The sequence below is a fragment of the Pleurodeles waltl genome, chromosome 1_1 (assembly GCF_031143425.1).
Source record: "Pleurodeles waltl isolate 20211129_DDA chromosome 1_1, aPleWal1.hap1.20221129, whole genome shotgun sequence".
NCBI lineage: Eukaryota > Metazoa > Chordata > Amphibia > Caudata > Salamandridae > Pleurodeles > Pleurodeles waltl.
This window is the reverse complement of record NC_090436.1, coordinates 66425698-66445106: the sequence shown is the minus strand read 5'-3', so window position 1 is coordinate 66445106 and position 19409 is coordinate 66425698.

Here is a 19409-nt window from a genome sequence, read left to right as displayed (position 1 = left end):
GAGGAGATGTACTCCGGACAGTTGTCGTAAAGAGATGTGAAAATAGTGCATTGCATCTTAAAAGCTGTTCGCTGTTTTGCTGGCAGGCCTTCCTGCAGAGATCAGTGGCACAGACCAAGTGTTGTTTACAACTATGCGTTTATAAATGCTGTGCTTTTCGGTGCTGATTTATTTAAGCAAACAGAAAGGCAGTGACGCACCTCCCCTCAGGGCTAAACTATTTATAACAGGTATATGAATTATGAATACTTAGAAAGTGCTCACAAAAAAACTAGTAAACAGAGATCTGGTGCTGTCACTAGAAATGTGCGTCTAAAACTGCCTAGCAAATTGATCTATCAAAAGAAATATAGCTTAAGTTATTCAGCTAAAAATGAGAGATGACCATGACATCTGTGTCCATCTAGGATCACCTAAATTTTCTGTATGTTAAATTTTAAATCAGTATTTCAAATTTCTAAAAAAATGTATATATTTTCGATGTGTGCATGTTTCTATCAATTGTTCTAATGTAGGAAAGGCAGACCCTCTTATGGAAACAAAGAAAGGCCATTTCAGTCAATTAGAATATGATGACAGTCTCTTGTGCCATGCATCTACATGGGGATTAAAGCCCCTCTGTTCTGGGGACAAGATGGGCTTGGCATAGAGCTTCGAAGAACCTACCCCTAGGCTTCGAGGACAGGCAGTGGCGTAAATTATAGAAGGCACTGGCTTGTGCGCTAGACGAATGGATGGGGCCATGTCTCACTCTATTGCAAGTGCTAGGATAAGAAGAACTGCAACTATAGAGAGAGGCCCTTCCTGCCAATATCTACACAAGCCTTATCACAATAGATACTGTAGATACTGGTTTAAGAGAATTTGGGTAAAGGACCATTAAATCTGTTGATTATTCCATTATTTTGTGCCTATGAAGTACATCTCCTAGGTGGGCATGTGGTTGTCAGGTGTAGATTGCCTCCTGCAGTACTGCTTTAGGGGCAGGGCGAGAGAAGAAATAAAGAGTTAAAAACAAGAAGTCGGTGGATTACACCACAGATGAACCATTCAGGTTGGCTGCTGATATCAAGGTGCAAGCGGGCGCTATAACAAGTAGGTTCTTTCAGCACTAAACTAGTAGCAAGAGTGCAGGTGCATCCTACTCGTTACTATGAGTGATGAGAAGTAGAAGCAGGGTCATTTGTCATACATGTGCAAAAAGCATAAACTGATTTTGTTGTAAGGCAAAGCCACGTGCCCACATTCAAGGGGTATTTTGTTGGGAAGGTCTTTACCCAAATAAAAGTCTGACACCACCCACTCACACCCACCCTTGAAGCTCAGTTCAGATCTATTATCCGCATACAAACCTGCTTATGACCTTGGCAACATTCTGCACCATCGAAAACTAACCTGTCCAGGTAATTTGTCGCTTCAGCTCACTCTGTACTACTAGATTGACTGTTCATCAGGGTCCACATCTCAAAACCATCTCTGACCAAAAGAGCCTGGTTTTAACACTTCCTGTGCACTTCTTCTTTGCTAAAGACACACACATACTACCATAACAATAAACCACAAGTCTGGGGCTTCCCACACTTGACATGTCTCTAGCTAGGCCTCCACCTTCGCCAAACTCTTTTGAAAACATGGCCGGCAAAAAGACACGGCTCCCTGTCAAAGACCCTGTGCTGACTATACTGGCTCTGTCCCTCTGACATCAGCAATCCATCAAGTTCCTGTCATTTGGCAGGTAGCTCTGTTGTCTTTTTATGTTGTGGACTCTGTGACATCTCTTCTGTGTGTGCATCAGCTCAACAGCGCTTGATATGTTGCATACGCATGATAGTGGTCAACCATTCTCAGTGTTCAACCTCGTGCAGGTACCAGAAGAGTAGACCTTGCGACATAATGACTGTCATGATTTGCACAAGAGACTTCATCTAAATTTTCAGTTTCTTGGTTGATCTCCTAAAATATAAAGTCTGGGTCACTGGAGCCAGCTAAAACAACTCGACACTCTCTAGTCAGACATCCCTAACTCCTCTCTTGTGAAATGCATTAGGACAGAAGCCTCTAAGCGGAAATATATGCCATCTCTAACTCCCAAACAACACTTCAAGACTCAGAACAGGATTATAGAAACAGAATATTTTGACTGCTTCCTCAGATCCCCCCTGTGGCTCATCATGGCAGTGCTATCATTGGTACAGCAGGTGCAATGGCACCACAACACTTCGACGTGAAAGGCCATCTGCACCATAGTTGTGGTTATCTCTTGCCTGAAAGCAGAAAGGTCCAACCTTCTTGGTTGCTTTCTTTAGGGCCCAAGGAACCTTTGATGAACCTCTGGGCTTAGCGCATCTTTAAACCAGGTATCTGAATCCACCCATTCCCTGCATAGCATCCTCTAACCTTCCTGCAATCCAGACCCAGAAGTATCTTATGCTGAGCAGCACTAATTGCCACTTCGAGCCCACAATCCCACACTTTTCACTGGTGAGCCGAGCGTCTCATCACCTGCTACAAGGTGTATGTTCGGACAAACCAGGTATACCAGAATTGGTGTTTTCCAGAAAAAAATTGAAGGCTTTTCTTCTTTATCAATAGTCTCTCCCTGAGTGAGACAAAGAAACTCAGCAATAACACACCCAGGTGATTTATTTACTCCTTGGGTTTCATAGTACTTTTAGATTCTGAATAATACCAAAAACCATATTTCAAGCCTGATGCTTATGATTGTGGGACAGCTGGAGAGAGCTGGATAGAAGGCCAGCACCTGCTGATTCAAGCAAGCCTTTGTATTGAGGGCAGAAAACATGGCCAGCCACCAGATGCCCACTGAAGAATTGTGTGTGTCACTCTGACACTTATGCATCCATTAGAGATTGGCCATGCAGCACTTTTGCTGCACTGACATACCTTCCTGGAAGGCTCATCAGTGACAAGTACTGCATTGTAATGAATTGCATTTGTATAGTGCTTCATGCCACACTGAGGGTGGCAAACTACATTATTGGATGGGTAGCATGCAACACCGCGGTGGAGGGCTTGGATTCACGGGTACTGCCCTTGCTAGGAGCCTGGGTGGCAAGTATTTTGGTGCTGCGCGTGAGTGACCAGCGTAGTACTCCTATTGTTTCTTGGGTTGCAGTGGTTGACAGTGCAATAGAGGAAGACTGAATGAGATACGAGGGGCACAGATTATGAGCTGGCAGCTATAGTTTACACTGCCCATCTCATGGTGGGTTTATATTGATTAAAGAAGATTTTAAATTCTCCACTTGTTCTGTATAGAGAAATAGACCATCCACACTATAAATATTGTAGGTTCAGAAAGCAAAGAGGTAGGGCAAACAAAGGACAGAGATCCACCTAGAAAATTTGTATTACAGTAATCTCTTATACATAGCTATGCTGGTGAAAGTCTAATTTTGAGTATTGTGAGGGAGGGAGGGACCTGTCAGCCAAATGGCGCAGGTCTCTTCATGTCCTCTCTGCTATTGAGTCTGGTGGGTTATTTGATTTTATGTTGATATTCTGACTGTGCGACCATGTCTTATACCAGTTCCTGTCTGTTGGGGCAAGAGCCTTCTGGGCTAGAAGTGATTTCTCACACCATAGAAGTTATACTTCCATCTAACATGCACATAGTACAGTCAGCCAAGTTATCTAGAAGTTGTCTCTTATTAGTTGCTTTCAGTTTTTGTCATATTATGTAGTCTTTTCATCCCTGGGTTTATCAGAGTTCATCAGCTGTGGTGACCAAGTATGATAGAGTAAAGTACGAGTCCTAGTACAGGTTTACCTCAGCCTAATAAATTTCTCTATCAACGGTTCTGGAAGGCAATCTGGAGAATTGGCTGTGGGTTTAAAGGAAGGGGAGACTCTCCCAGCCAAGCTGAGGTTATCTGTGGGGTAACCCCAGGAATGTTGTCCCAGGCAACCTTAAGTTGCCTGTGAGAATGCTGTGTGCATACACATATAACTTGGTCCACTCTTATCGCCCCTGACTGGCTTAATACATTAACTATATAACAGGTTTATTGTTTATATAGTATGTTGTTAAAATTGTTCTTCCTCTAAATCGACCCACAATGTAGAATTTCAAATGGAAGGTGACATACTTTGCACCACAAAGGAGGCTTCGTGGCCACATCTATCAAAGGCTTAATATATCATTCAGTCACTGAGCCCTACCTTTGCAAGGGTCACTCCAGGAGCAGAGAGAGCTACACTTGAAGCATTAGCACCTATCCTGCATGAACACCTTTCAGAAACTGTGCAAAAGAATGAGTTCTGAAACAAGCTACTACATGGAACAGCGTGGGAAAATATTTTTGAATAAAAGGTGCACATATTTTTTTATTTATTTATGGGACACAACTAATCATGATACATGGCAATATACTTTAAAAAAATTAATCCTCAGAAAGATGTTGAGAAATTCTTCCATTTGCCAGTGCTGCTTCTGCTGTTTCACTTCGGACTTCACACTTAGGACTGACCCACTCACTGCAGGGCCAGGTGCCCATCGGGCCCCCCCTCACCCGTGCCCTGCTGGCATCTTTTTGAGAACAGGTCCCAGTGTTCCTGTCGACTTCTCCGGGCCAGAAAATGCATACAGAAGGAAGGAAGCAGCGGTTGCGAACAAAGAATGGGCCAAAATAGCAAAAGATTGGATAATTAAACAGCATTTTTCTAGCATTAAGCCGCCTTGGGTGGAAAAGTGCTCGCTTCCGGGCTATTCTCGGCCCTGGTGGATACCGGCGCCCTTGTGATGCTGCAGCTGCGGGGCGAGGTGTGAGAGAGAGCTTGGCAGGGGAAGACATACCTGCGGTTAAAATGCAAAACACCTGCGGACGGAGGCAGCGAAGCGCGACACTAATACAAGGCCCCTCTTGTTTAACAGGATAGCGCTGCCAAACAGGCCTGAAACGAGCAATCACGGGCACACCGGCGGAATTAAGTGTACTGAAGGTTTAACAGCATCTCCTTCAGAGCTGTGCAGTATTCTGTGCAGAGGCGTGGCCTTATAGTAAGCACTGCTCTGATTGGATGATTCCATCATTACCGCCAAAACCAGCCAGCTCCATTGGCCCATTAATTGCTCACTTCCTAAAGCCACTATTTAATTAGGTGATGCAACGCATATCAAAAAATTCAATGGTTGATTGTAAATCGTCCCAACCAACATGGGCAGAACTGCAAAACATCACATAAATAATTGCTAGTCCATTGTAACTTGTATCGAAGTAGTGCAGGACTCGGGCAGGACTCGGTCAGGAAATATGTTTCTTCACTCAGTCCATTAATACACAGGAGCCATAATGTTGAATCCCAAAGATTTATTTTTTATTCTTCAAACATCAGTTTCCAGCCCAGCCAACGTGTTTCGTCCTTTGAAGAAGGCTTCACCGGGGAGCTAAAAGTTTTTTTCCTTCTCTACAATCTAACTCATTCTTCTTTTTACAAGTGACATGTTGACCACCCTCTGCCAAGGACCGCATCACATGGCGCGTTATAATCTTAGGTTGCTAAAGGGCCTACATTGTGAATATTGGTCACATGGTCATGTGTTTGCTTTGGATATGGCATGCTGAGGCTTCCTTAAGAATGGCCCCAGAAACAAGAGGGGCCAATCACTCTAAATGTTCTCATGCTTCTCATCATTTAGCAACACGACTGACAAATTTGACTAATTTATTTCAGTCTCCCACCTGTTAGCATATATATGGGCATACTAATACCCATTGTGGCTGCTCCCTGACTTTAAGTCATCTCTGTGACCCAGTCACGTGACTCTGTGGCAGGCCGTTGCCGCCCAGGCTATGATGCGCCGAACCATGCTGTCTCTAAATAGCACAGTTATAGTGCCAGGCTTCTCCAGCCAAGCTGATGAGAGGCATTGTGTGGATAGGCAAATCAGTCACTGGCCCCTATCTAGAAGGCCAGATTTTGCAAACAATATTGCTTGTCACCGTGGTGCTAGGTATTAAAATAGCTGACGTCATTATTACCTGATAGAGTCCAGATGGGCTTTAAAGATGGGAAACAGCCACCATCTCCCACAGTCTCTTATCTGAGCAGGACAGGCTAAGCAATTTCAGAATATATTAGGCATTGTAAAGACCAGGTTTTTTATACATTAAACAACACAAGATGCTGTAGTGTGCACCACTAAGTAATTCAAGTTGATTTTTAAGGCATAACTATTGCCAGATTTGCACAAAGCCCTCTTTTGGCTTTTTATTCATGATTCGTGTGTCTCAAAGTGTAAAACACAGTTATACGGCGAGACCCTCTTTGAGGTGATTGGCACTTACTTGATAGGTAGCCACTTGTAAGGTTTTATTGTACCTAATGGGCGTACCCTGGGTCTGCTTTCCTACTCTCATCAGACATTGGACATTGCACACAGCAAGGGAATTAAAGCCCTGTTTTTCCACCCATCGGTTTCAAGATAGGAATACTAGATTTAATTTTTAAACTCACATACACCTGTATCCTACACACAACTCAACACCCAACATGTTAGATAGTCTGAGTAGCTGTAGGGATTTAGTGACCCCTAATGAAAAGCTGAAGACACAGATAGGAATAATCTAGGCATGAAACATGTTGACTAACAGACAAAAAGGCTGATAACTCACCCTTTGGTTTTACAATTACCGTAGAAAGACAATAATAAAAAGCAACTTTAATCGGCAGTGGTAACAGCAGCAGCCCATGCGGCACAACATTGTTTTGTGCAGGCTTAGAGTACAAAACCTTTATTCAAGCAGTTCACAGAAATAGGTAGATTGAAGAGTGTAAAACAAAAAAGCAATTATTGTTCACAGAAAACAGCTCTCATTTCCTCTGGATCACACCTCCAGCTAAAGTTTATCACTTTGAGTGAGGGCCTGGCCAGATGATGAAGCATGCCATCATGAGTGAGTTGGGCCTGGCATCTTTTTACTCAAGACCTCCTTTCGAATAAGACTCAGTACATTAGATAGGCTCACCTCTCCAGGCTAATCGTGACCTTCTCCGTATTTTTCACCACCTCTGGTTATGCTTCCTTATTTTGTTCATTGATGTCTTCCAGATGTTAGTAATAAATAGGGGAGGGTGGAACTCTAGGTGTTACGCTCTGCGAAATTTCACGCAGTTACATAAAAACTCTGCAGGTTTCCATGGAGTTCTGCAAGTGGCTAGAATTTGGGCACATCACCCTGCTCACGCTGATTTTTAGCATTCAGAGCTTGTTCCACGCAGTAAAATCAGCATGAATAGCTGCTCGAGTAGATGTTCTACTCGAGCGGCAGCTTTCTTTACACAAATGGTTGTGACCTGCTGCAACCACCCACATTGAGAAATTTTGCCGGTAGGTATTCTAGCACTGGAAAATTGCACTTGGGATGCAAATTCTTGCCCATCCCCGCCATGAGCCTCACATGAAAATAAACTCTGCCACGCAATGGTTGGGGGAATTTTGCTGGAACTCCATGTTCCAAGCAGAACGCAGAGTGGGCAAAAGTTCTTGAACTCTGCCAATGGAACGGAATTTTTCACCCACCCCTAGTGATAAACCGTACCCGCACAAATCTAGAGCTACCAGAACTTCGATAGCTTTGCTCTGTCCTAGCATTGGCTTCACTTTCCATACTATGGACGACTGTGAGTACTAGCTGAATCCAGTACTTGGGTAATGTTCCTAATGCATCTCCCAGTCATTTTTCCTCTATCTCTTTGACCTTCTTCCATCCTTTATCAAGTAACTACTCAATCTCCCCATTTTCCTATTTCTTCCTCCCTTTTTGAGCAGGTATCAAAGGGAAGGTGCGGTGGTCTTGTGTACCCTCATGAAACGGGGGAGCTAAGCAGAGCTCTTGGATTTTTCTCAAAATCCCAGTTCCCTTGCTTTTTTATAGACATAATCTACCTGAAATAAACAATCACTGGTAAAGAACCACTGAAGACCTGCAGGCGGGGCAGTAAATAAAAACACTTCTGCCAGGACAATCCTATCAAGTGTAACATTTGTGTAGTGGTGCCTTTAACAGATGTCGCAGGCTGACTATAGGTTTTGCTGCATGAAGTTGTAGGAGTATATTAGGTCACTGGGGCAGACCAACTTTAAAAAACCTGAGACCACATGTACATAAGTAGAGTTCGCAAACTGCGAATTGGGCCGTTTGTGAATGCTAAATGGCCTTTTGCCATGTAACAACCCTATTTTGCAATATGGTAACCAATTACCAAATCGCAAAATTGGACTTGTGAGTCGGTATTAGGAAGGGACGTATTAAGGGCGTCCTTTCCTAATTGCGAGTCGCAGGGCCATGTATGAATGTTTTGCGATCGGAATGCAGTCAGAAAACATTCATCTTTTACTGACTCCATGAAGGAGGTGGTAACCCATTCACAACCAGAAGGGATCCCCAAGGAACCCCTTCTGCTTTGTGAATGTGCGCGCCAACATTTTTTAAAAGCAGGCAGTGGTCCCATGGACCACTGCCTGCTCTTAAAAAATTACAATAAAACTTTGCATTTTTGTTTTTATAGTGAATACTGTTTCCCTTAAGGAAAACGGGCTGCATTACAAACAAAAATGCTTTATTTAAAAAGCAATGGCAGACATGGTGGACTGCTGACCCCAGAGGCCACCATCCCTTTGAGCCTGAGACATTCCCGATGGGTCACAAATTGCGACCTGCCTCATGAATATTAATGAGGCATGTCCCTTGCGACCCATTTAGAAATCGCTAACAGTGTTAAACACACTGTATTACATTGCGTTTTGCGAGATCCTAATTGCGAGTCACAACTAGGAACTCGCAAAATGTTGCAGTTGTACATGTGGCCCCTGGACACCGATAAATAGGGCCCTTAGAAGCTGGCTCTAAAAGGATAACCTAATGAGGGCAATACAAAACTGACTAACAAAAGAGCAACTGACGTAGCTTCGCAAGAATGAATGAATGAACGAATGACTGTAGAACCTGTATAATGCAGCACTTTCTTTCCAGGGCATCTTGGTGCTTTTTAGACAGGGAGGCCAAAGGCCTCTCATGGCTCTTGCCTTTGCAAATCTAGGCATGTTAAGAAGAAACTAAGAGGCAACAATCGCAGGTGACATCACGGCTGAACCATAGAGCCCCTCTTGTCGCCTCTAGAGTCTTATGCACTCGATGTTCCACGTGGATGTAAGATATTACTCTAAGTTACAGGCGTGAATGTTGGAATTCGTAGCGAGGTGCATTCTGGGATGCAAGCTTTTTAGTCATCCTGTCCAAAGGGAGGTCATCGGGTAACCACCGCAGTTGGGCATAATTCGCAGCAGAGGGGGGTGGGGGAGGGTGGTTACACTTTCACTCCATTAATCTGATCCTGTGGTTTGTGCAGATGGAGGCGAGGCCCCCCTCCAGCAATGGGTGAGTCAGATAGGGCCCTGATTGCACCGCCCAGCTGCCTTCTCTCGCGCCCATTCTCCCCACGAGAGCACATCTGCATCACAGCACGGTTTTGTGTCTAGATTCAATAGGAGGGCACTTGACAAAAGTGTGTGGTGCACAAACCGTCATGCAAATGATCACGTATTGTAAAAGGGCCATTCTTGGAGTCCCTGGCCTCTATAAAAAGCTCACAGCTGTTGAATATTAATGATCTGACGTCACGCAATCCGACCACATCACACTGAACCCGAAGCAAGATAAATTGTGTTTGCGATCTGCGAGCTCAGTTTAAGATTCGAGCTTTTGTTTGCTTCAAATTACTTTGATTAAAAAGCTGGCGCCTCGGGGTGTGACACAGGAAGGGAACGTGCCTTTGAAGTGAAAGGCGGGGATTCCTCGGGAAGTATTTCCACATCTCTGCATGGTGTTTCGCGCCACCATTAGAAAGTAAAAATGTCTCTTGGTGAAGACAACTGGTTATCTGTGTCTGTAACATTCTGTACATAGGTGCTTAGGGCTAAGATGGCGCCCCTTGTCTACGGGTCCTCTGTTTACCCCTGGACCATCACCCCGTTGGTGAGTACCAGGTTCTCCCAGTTGTACATTACACGCACATCCATCATTCTTTCGGTGAGTACCAGGTACTCCCAGTGGCACTTTATCTTCACTTCCCTCACCCCTTCGGTGAGTACCAGGTCCTCCCACTTATACACAACTCCACATACATCATCTCTTCATTGAGTATCAAAAACTCCTAGGGGTACTCTAGCCACTAAAGACCCCCTCCCCATTCCCAGGGGAACACTACCAATAACACACTGACTCCTTTTGGTGAGTATGAGATGCTTCCCGTGGCACTCTACCCACTGCTCCTTCCTAGGACTCTCCCAGGGGTATTCCTCACACTATCCCCTTACACCTTCGGTATCAGCCCCTCAGGTGTACTCTATTCACAACACCCTGCCCCTTTGGTGAGTTTTAGATGCCGCTTGTGGTATAAGAATCAAGTACTCCCAGGAGTATTCTACCTACAAGAACCTCACTCCTTCACTGAGTATCAGATGCTCCCTGTGGTCCTCTACCTACTACATCCTCACCCCTTCCTCTCAGGAGTAGTATACCTACAACATCCTCACCTCTTTGGTGAGTACCACGTCCACAGGGGTGATTTAGCCACACCACCCTTACACGTTTGTTGTGTATCAGGTGCTCACAAAGGAACTCTGTTCACAACACCCTCAACCGTTTGGTGAGAATCAGTTCCTCCTGTGGTATTCTATCTATTACACCCTTACCCTTTCGATGAGTATCAAATGTTCTCTGTGGTTCACTACCAACTTTGCCCTTACCCTTTCAATGAGTATCATATCCTCACAGGGATACTCTACCCACAAAACCCTCACCCCTTTGGTGGGTATTGGGTCCTCCCAGGAGTACTATACTCAAAATATCCTCACCTCTTGGTGAGTATCAAGTCTTCCCAGGTATTCTCTACCAACACAACCATCAACCCCGTAATGAGTAGCGAACCGTCCGATGCGTACTCTACCCACAATATGAGATCCTCCATGGAGAACTCTACCCACAGCACCCTTTTGGTGGGTATCAAACACTCCCTGAAATACTGTACCCACTCCGACCTCACCTACTCCGTGATTCACGTCCTTCTAGGAGAACCCTAACCACACAATCCTTACCCTTTTGGTGGATGTCATGCACTTCCAGAGGAACTCCACCCACTCCACCCATGCCTATTTATTTTGTTGTACCAATTATTGTTACTTAGTGTGCGTATTATCAGCCCTTCCGACTTCGGGCCATTCTGTGAGTATTAGGTCCTCCAATGGGTACTCTGCTCACAACATCCTCTTCTTTTCAAGGAGTGGCAGGCTACACACACCACCATCACCCTTCTTCTGAGTATTAGGCCATGCCATAGGTAATCTACACACGTCCTCTGGTTTCCCAGGAGAGCCCTACCCACACCAACCCACACCTCTTAGATGGGTATCAGGTGGGAAGTCCTGGTGTACTCTATCACACCTTCCCCATTTAGTTATGATTACATCCTTCAAGGAGAACTCCATCCACACCACCCCACTCCTTTGGTGGGTATCCCTCACTCCCTGGAGCACTCAAACCAGACCACCCATTCCACTTTAATGTTATTGTGGTTGGTCTTATTTAGCATATTGAGTTTTATGGCCGCCCTCTTTCAGCCATCCCAGGGGTACTGCTCTGACACCACCCTCACCCATTCCGTGTGCATCAGTAATCACAGGTGTACTCTGCCATCTCAGGTAAGGTATCGGGCACGGATATGAAACACATATCACTTACCTAAGGGGTAGCTGGTAAGAGTTCAAGTTTATTCTTCTTTGCCTAAATATCATCTTGTCGTCAGGGGATCCCCAGTTGAGTCTAAAACCTATGGATAACTGTGAGAAATAGAAGTCTTGAAGATCCCTCATCACGTTCTGTAGGAGACCCCCATCATGTTGCATTATGACACCGCCTGCTGTACTAAGTAGGGCTCTGTTTTGTCCCGTCATTTGATCTTTTTTCCTCTCTGTTCTCATTCCTCACAGGTGTTTGCCTTCTCCATGCACACAGTGGTACATACATCCTTCTTAGACTGAGTGATGCAAGCGTTACATGCTTTGAGTAACCTCCTAGCGTGGTGCTGTGGATCAGTGAATGCAACAAACTGTAGGTACACTGGACACATTCACAGCAGGGGTTATGGATTTTGGTAAGGATGACTACCTCTTGACAAAAATAATTTTCTACTTCCATTAACATTTAGTTCTACCCCTGATATTACTGAGCAAATATGTTGGCCCATGCATTTGTTTCACTAAAGTCTCTTACCACAGAACACTCTGTTAAACACATGGATCCCTTTTCCATAAGTCTTTGTGGCCAGTTTTTTAGGTCTAGTAAACAACCCTCATCTCAGTAGACAGAAACGATCAGGAAACTAGACAACTTCTGTAGGAAGTTGGCTCTGTATGTGCTATTTCAAAGTAAGGAATAGCATGCACAGAGTCCAAGGGTTCCCCTTAGAGGTAAAATAGTGGTAAAAATAGATAATACTAATGCTCTATTTTGTGGTAGTGTGGTCGAGCAGTAGGCTTATCCAAGGAGTAGTGTTAAGCATTTGTTGTACATACACATAGACAATAAATGAGGTACACACACTCAGAGACAAATCCAGCCAATAGGTTTTTATATAGAAAAATATCTTTTCTTAGTTTATTTTAAGAACCACAGGTTCAAATTCTACATGTAATATCTCATTCGAAAGGTATTGCAGGTAAGTACTTTAGGAACTTCAAATCATCAAAATTGCATGTATACTTTTCAAGTTATTGACAAATAGCTGTTTCAAAAGTGGACACTTAGTGCAATTTTCACAGTTCCTGGGGGAGGTAAGTTTTTGTTAGTTTTACCAGGTAAGTAGGACACTTACAGGGTTCAGTTCTTGGTCCAAGGTAGCCCACCGTTGGGGGTTCAGAGCAACCCCAAAGTCACCACACCAGCAGCTCAGGGCCGGTCAGGTGCAGAGTTCAAAGTGGTGCCCAAAACACATAGGCTAGAATGGAGAGAAGGGGGTGCCCCGGTTCCGGTCTGCTTGCAGGTAAGTACCCGCGTCTTCGGAGGGCAGACCAGAGGGGTTTTGTAGGGCACCGGGGGGGACACAAGTCCACACAGAAATTTCACCCTCAGCAGCGCGGGGGCGGCCGGGTGCAGTGTAGAAACAAGCGTCGGGTTTTCAATGTTAGTCTATGAGAGATCTCGGGATCTCTTCAGCGCTGCAGGCAGGCAAGGGGGGGATTCCTCGGGGAAACCTCCACTTGGGCAAGGGAGAGGGACTCCTGGGGGTCACTTCTCCAGTGAAAGTCCGGTCCTTCAGGTCCTGGGGGCTGCGGGTGCAGGGTCTCTCCCAGGCGTCGGGACTTTAGGTTCAAAGAGTCGCGGTCAGGGGAAGCCTCGGGATTCCCTCTGCAGGCGGCGCTGTGGGGGCTCAGGGGGGACAGGTTTTGGTACTCACAGTATCAGAGTAGTCCTGGGGTCCCTCCTGAGGTGTTGGATCGCCACCAGCCGAGTCGGGGTCGCCGGGTGCAGTGTTGCAAGTCTCACGCTTCTTGCGGGGAGCTTGCAGGGTTCTTTAAAGCGGCTGGAAACGAAGTTGCAGCTTTTCTTGGAGCAGGTCCGCTGTCCTCGGGAGTTTCTTGTCTTTTCGAAGCAGGGGCAGTCCTCAGAGGATGTCGAGGTCGCTGGTCCCTTTGGAAGGCGTCGCTGGAGCAGGATCTTTGGAAGGTAGGAGACAGGCCGGTGAGTTTCTGGAGCCAAGGCAGTTGTCGTCTTCTGGTCTTCCTCTGCAGGGGTTTTTCAGCTAGGCAGTCCTTCTTCTTGTAGTTGCAGGAATCTAATTTTCTAGGGTTCAGGGTAGCCCTTAAATACTAAATTTAAGGGCGTGTTTAGGTCTGGGGGGTTAGTAGCCAATGGCTACTAGCCCTGAGGGTGGGTACACCCTCTTTGTGCCTCCTCCCAAGGGGAGGGGGTCACAATCCTAACCCTATTGGGGGAATCCTCCATCTGCAAGATGGAGGATTTCTAAAAGTTAGAGTCACCTCAGCTCAGGACACCTTAGGGGCTGTCCTGACTGGCCAGTGACTCCTCCTTGTTATTCTCATTATTTTCTCCGGCCTTGCCGCCAAAAGTGGGGGCCGGGCCGGAGGGGGCGGGCAACTCCACTAGCTGGAGTGTCCTGCTGGGTTGGCACAAAGGAGGTGAGCCTTTGAGGCTCACCGCCAGGTGTGACAATTCCTGCCTGGGAGAGGTGTTAGCATCTCCACCCAGTGCAGGCTTTGTTACTGGCCTCAGAGTGACAAAGGCACTCTCCCCATGGGGCCAGCAACATGTCTCGGTTTGTGGCAGGCTGCTAAAACTAGTCAGCCTACACAGATAGTCGGTTAAGTTTCAGGGGGCACCTCTAAGGTGCCCTCTGTGGTGTATTTTACAATAAAATGTACACTGGCATCAGTGTGCATTTATTGTGCTGAGAAGTTTGATACCAAACTTCCCAGTTTTCAGTGTAGCCATTATGGTGCTGTGGAGTTCGTGTTTGACAGACTCCCAGACCATATACTCTTATGGCTACCCTGCACTTACAATGTCTAAGGTTTTATTTAGACACTGTAGGGGTACCATGCTCATGCACTGGTACCCTCACCTATGGTATAGTGCACCCTGCCTTAGGGCTGTAAGGCCTGCTAGAGGGGTGTCTTACCTATACTGCATAGGCAGTGAGAGGCTGGCATGGCACCCTGAGGGGAGTGCCATGTCGACTTACTCGTTTTGTCCTCACTAGCACACACAAGCTGGCAAGCAGTGTGTCTGTGCTGAGTGAGAGGTCTCCAGGGTGGCATAAGACATGCTGCAGCCCTTAGAGACCTTCCTTGGCATCAGGGCCCTTGGTACTAGAAGTACCAGTTACAAGGGACTTATCTGGATGCCAGGGTCTGCCAATTGTGGATACAAAAGTACAGGTTAGGGAAAGAACACTGGTGCTGGGGCCTGGTTAGCAGGCCTCAGCACACTTTCAATTGTAAACATAGCATCAGCAAAGGCAAAAAGTCAGGGGGCAACCATGCCAAGGAGGCATTTCCTTACACAACCCCCCCCCAAACGAAAGAGGATGAGACTAACCTTTCCCAAGAGAGTCTTCATTTTCTAAGTGGAAGAACCTGGAAAGGCCATCTGCATTGGCATGGGCAGTCCCAGGTCTGTGTTCCACTATAAAGTCCATTCCCTGTAGGGAGATGGACCACCTCAACAGTTTAGGATTTTCACCTTTCATTTGCATCAGCCATTTGAGAGGTCTGTGGTCAGTTTGAACTAGGAAGTGAGTCCCAAAGAGGTATGGTCTCAGCTTCTTCAGGGACCAAACCACAGCAAAGGCCTCCCTCTCAATGGCACTCCAACGCTGCTCCCTGGGGAGTAACCTCCTGCTAATGAAAGCAACAGGCTGGTCAAGGCCATCATCATTTGCTTGGGACAAAACTGCCCCTATCCCATGTTCAGAGGCATCAGTCTGCACAATGAACTGCTTAGAATAATCTGGAGCTTTGAGAACTGGTGCTGAGCACATTGCTTGTTTCAGGGTGTCAAAGGCCTGTTGGCAGTCCACAGTCCAGTTCACTTTCTTGGGCATTTTCTTGGAGGTGAGCTCAGTGAGGGCTGTCACAATGGATCCATATCCCTTCACAAACCTCCTGTAGTACCCAGTCAAGCCAAGGAATGCCCTGACTTGAGTCTGGGTTTTTGGAGCTACCCAGTCCAGAATAGTCTGGATCTTGGGTTGGAGTGGCTGAACTTGGCCTCCACCTACAAGGTGTCCCAAGTAAACCACAGTTCCCTGCCCTATCTGGCATTTGGATGCCTTGATAGAGAGGCCTGCAGATTGCAGAGCCTTCAAAACCTTCCTCAGGTGGACCAGGTGATCCTGCCAGGTGGAGCTAAAGACAGCAATATCATCAAGATAAGCTGTGCTAAAGGACTCCAAGCCAGCAAGGACTTGATTCACCAACCTTTGGAAGGTGGCAGGGGCATTCTTTAAACCAAAGGGCATAACAGTAAACTGATAATGCCCATCAGGTGTGGAGAATGCTGTCTTTTCTTTTGCTCCAGGTGCCATTTTTATTTGCCAGTACCCTGCTGTCAAGTCAAAGGTACTTAGAAATTTGGCAGCACCTAATTTGTCAATGAGCTCATCAGCTCTTGGAATTGGATGGGCATCTGTCTTGGTGACAGAGTTGAGCCCTCTGTAGTCCACACAAAACCTCATCTCTTTCTTTCCATCTTTGGTGTGAGGTTTGGGGACTAAGACCACTGGGCTAGCCCAGGGGCTGTCAGAGCGCTCAATCACTCCCAATTCCAGCATCTTGTGGACTTCCATCTTGATGCTTTCCTTAACATGGTCAGACTGTCTGAAGATTTTGTTCTTGACAGGCATGCTGTCTCCTGTGTCCACATCATGGGTACACAGGTGTGTCTGACCAGGGGTTAGGGAGAAAAGCTCAGGAAACTGTTGTAGGACTCTCCTACAATCAGCCTGCTGTTGGCCAGAGAGGGTGTCTGAGTAGATCACTCCATCTACTGTGCCATCTTTTGGGTCTGATGACAGAAGATCAGGGAGAGGTTCACTCTCTGCCTCCTGATCCTCATCTGTTACCATTAACAGATTCACATCAGCCCTGTCATGGAAGAGCTTAAGGCGGTTCACATGGATCACCCTCTTGGGGCTCCTGCTTGTGCCCAGGTCCACCAGGTAGGTGACCTGACTCTTCCTCTCTAGCACTGGGTAAGGGCCACTCCATTTGTCCTGGAGTGCCCTGGGAGCCACAGGCTCCAGAACCCAGACTTTCTGCCCTGGTTGGAACTCAACCAGTGCAGCCTTTTGGTCATACCAAAACTTCTGGAGTTGTTGGCTGGCCTCAAGGTTTTTGGTTGCCTTTTCCATGTACTCTGCCATTCTAGAGCGAAGGCCAAGTACATAGTCCACTATGTCCTGTTTAGGCTCATGGAGAGGTCTCTCCCAGCCTTCTTTAACAAGGGCAAGTGGTCCCCTTACAGGATGACCAAACAGAAGTTCAAAGGGTGAGAACCCTACTCCCTTCTGTGGTACCTCCCTGTAAGCGAAAAGCAGACATGGCAGGAGGACATCCCATCTCCTTTTGAGTTTTTCTGGGAGCCCCATGATCATGCCCTTTAATGTCTTGTTGAATCTCTCAACTAAGCCATTAGTTTGTGGATGGTAAGGTGTAGTGAATTTATAAGTCACTCCACACTCATTCCACATGTGCTTTAGGTATGCTGACATGAAGTTGGTACCTCTGTCAGACACCACCTCCTTAGGGAAACCCACTCTGGTAAAGATACCAATGAGGGCCTTGGCTACTGCAGGGGCAGTAGTCGACCTAAGGGGAATAGCTTCAGGATACCTGGTAGCATGATCCACTACTACCAGGATATACATATTTCCTGAGGCTGTGGGAGGTTCTAGTGGACCAACTATGTCCACACCCACTCTTTCAAAGGGCACCCCCACCACTGGAAGTGGAATGAGGGGGGCCTTGGGATGCCCACCTGTCTTACCACTGGCTTGACAGGTGGGGCAGGAGAGGCAAAACTCCTTAACCATGTTGGACATATTGGGCCAGTAGAAGTGGTTGACTAACCTCTCCCACGTCTTGGTTTGTCCCAAATGTCCAGCAAGGGGAATGTCATGGGCCAATGTTAGGATGAACTCCCTGAACAGCTGAGGCACTACCACTCTCCTAGTGGCACCAGGTTTGGGGTCTCTGGCCTCAGTGTACAGGAGCCCATCTTCCCAATAGACCCTATGTGTTCCATTTTTCTTGCCTTTGGACTCTTCAGCAGCTTGCTGCCTAAGGCCTTCAAGAGAGGGACAGGTTTCTTGTCCCTTACACAGCTCCTCCCTTGAGGGTCCCCCTGGGCCTAAGAGCTCAACCTGATAAGGTTCAAGCTCCAAAGGCTCAGTTCCCTCAGAGGGCAGAACTTCTTCCTGAGAAGAGAGGTTCCCTTTCTTTTGCTGTGTTGCAGTTGGTTTCCCAACTGACTTTCCTGTTCTCTTGGTAGGCTGGGCCATTTTTCCAGACTCCAGCTCTACTTTTTCACCCTGTGCCTTGCACTGTGCTCTTGTTTTCACACACACCAGTTCAGGGATACCCAGCATTGCTGCATGGGTTTTTAGCTCTACCTCAGCCCATGCTGAGGACTCCAGGTCATTTCCAAGCAGACAGTCCACTGGGATATTTGAGGAGACCACCACCTGTTTCAGGCCATTGACCCCTCCCCATTCTAAAGTAACCATTGCCATGGGATGTACTTTTCTCTGATTGTCAGCGTTGGTGACTGTGTAAGTTTTTCCAGTCAGGTATTGGCCAGGGGAAACCAGTTTCTCTGTCACCATGGTGACACTGGCACCTGTATCCCTCAGGCCCTCTATTCTGGTCCCATTAATTAAGAGTTGCTGTCTGTATTTTTGCATGTTAGGCGGCCAGACAGCTAGTGTGGCTAAATCCACCCCACCCTCAGAAACTAGAGTAGCTTCAGTGTGGACCCTGATTTGCTCTGGGCACACTGTTGATCCCACTTGGAGACTAGCCATACCAGTGTTACCTGGATGGGAGTTTGGAGTGGAACCTTTCTTGGGACAGACCTTGTCTCCAGTTTGGTGTCCATGCTGTTTACAGCTATGACACCAGGCCTTTTTGGGATCAAAGTTTTTACCCTTGTACCCATTGTTTTGTGAAGAGGCTCTGGGCCCACCCTCCTGTGCAGGTTTTTGGGGGCCTGTAGAAGACTCTTTACTATTTTTAGTTTTGGTTGTCTCATCACCCTTCTGCTGGGGAGTCTTTGTGATCCCTTTCTTTTGGTCACCCCCTGTTGAAGTCTTGGACACCCTTGTCTTGACCCAATGGTCCGCCTTCTTTCCCAATTCTTGGGGAGAAATTGGTCCTAGGTCTACCAGATGCTGATGCAGTTTATCATTGAAACAATTACTTAACAGGTGTTCTTTCACAAATAAATTGTACAGCCCATCATAATTATTTACACCACTGCCTTGAATCCAACCATCTAGTGTTTTCACTGAGTAGTCAACAAAGTCAACCCAGGTCTGGCTCGAGGATTTTTGAGCCCCCCTGAACCTAATCCTGTACTCCTCAGTGGAGAATCCAAAGCCCTCAATCAGGGTACCCTTCATGAGGTCATAAGATTCTGCATCTTGTCCAGAGAGTGTGAGGAGTCTATCCCTACACTTTCCTGTGAACATTTCCCAAAGGAGAGCACCCCAGTGAGATCTGTTCACTTTTCTGGTTACACAAGCCCTCTCAAAAGCTGTGAACCATTTGGTGATGTCATCACCATCTTCATATTTAGTTACAATCCCTTTGG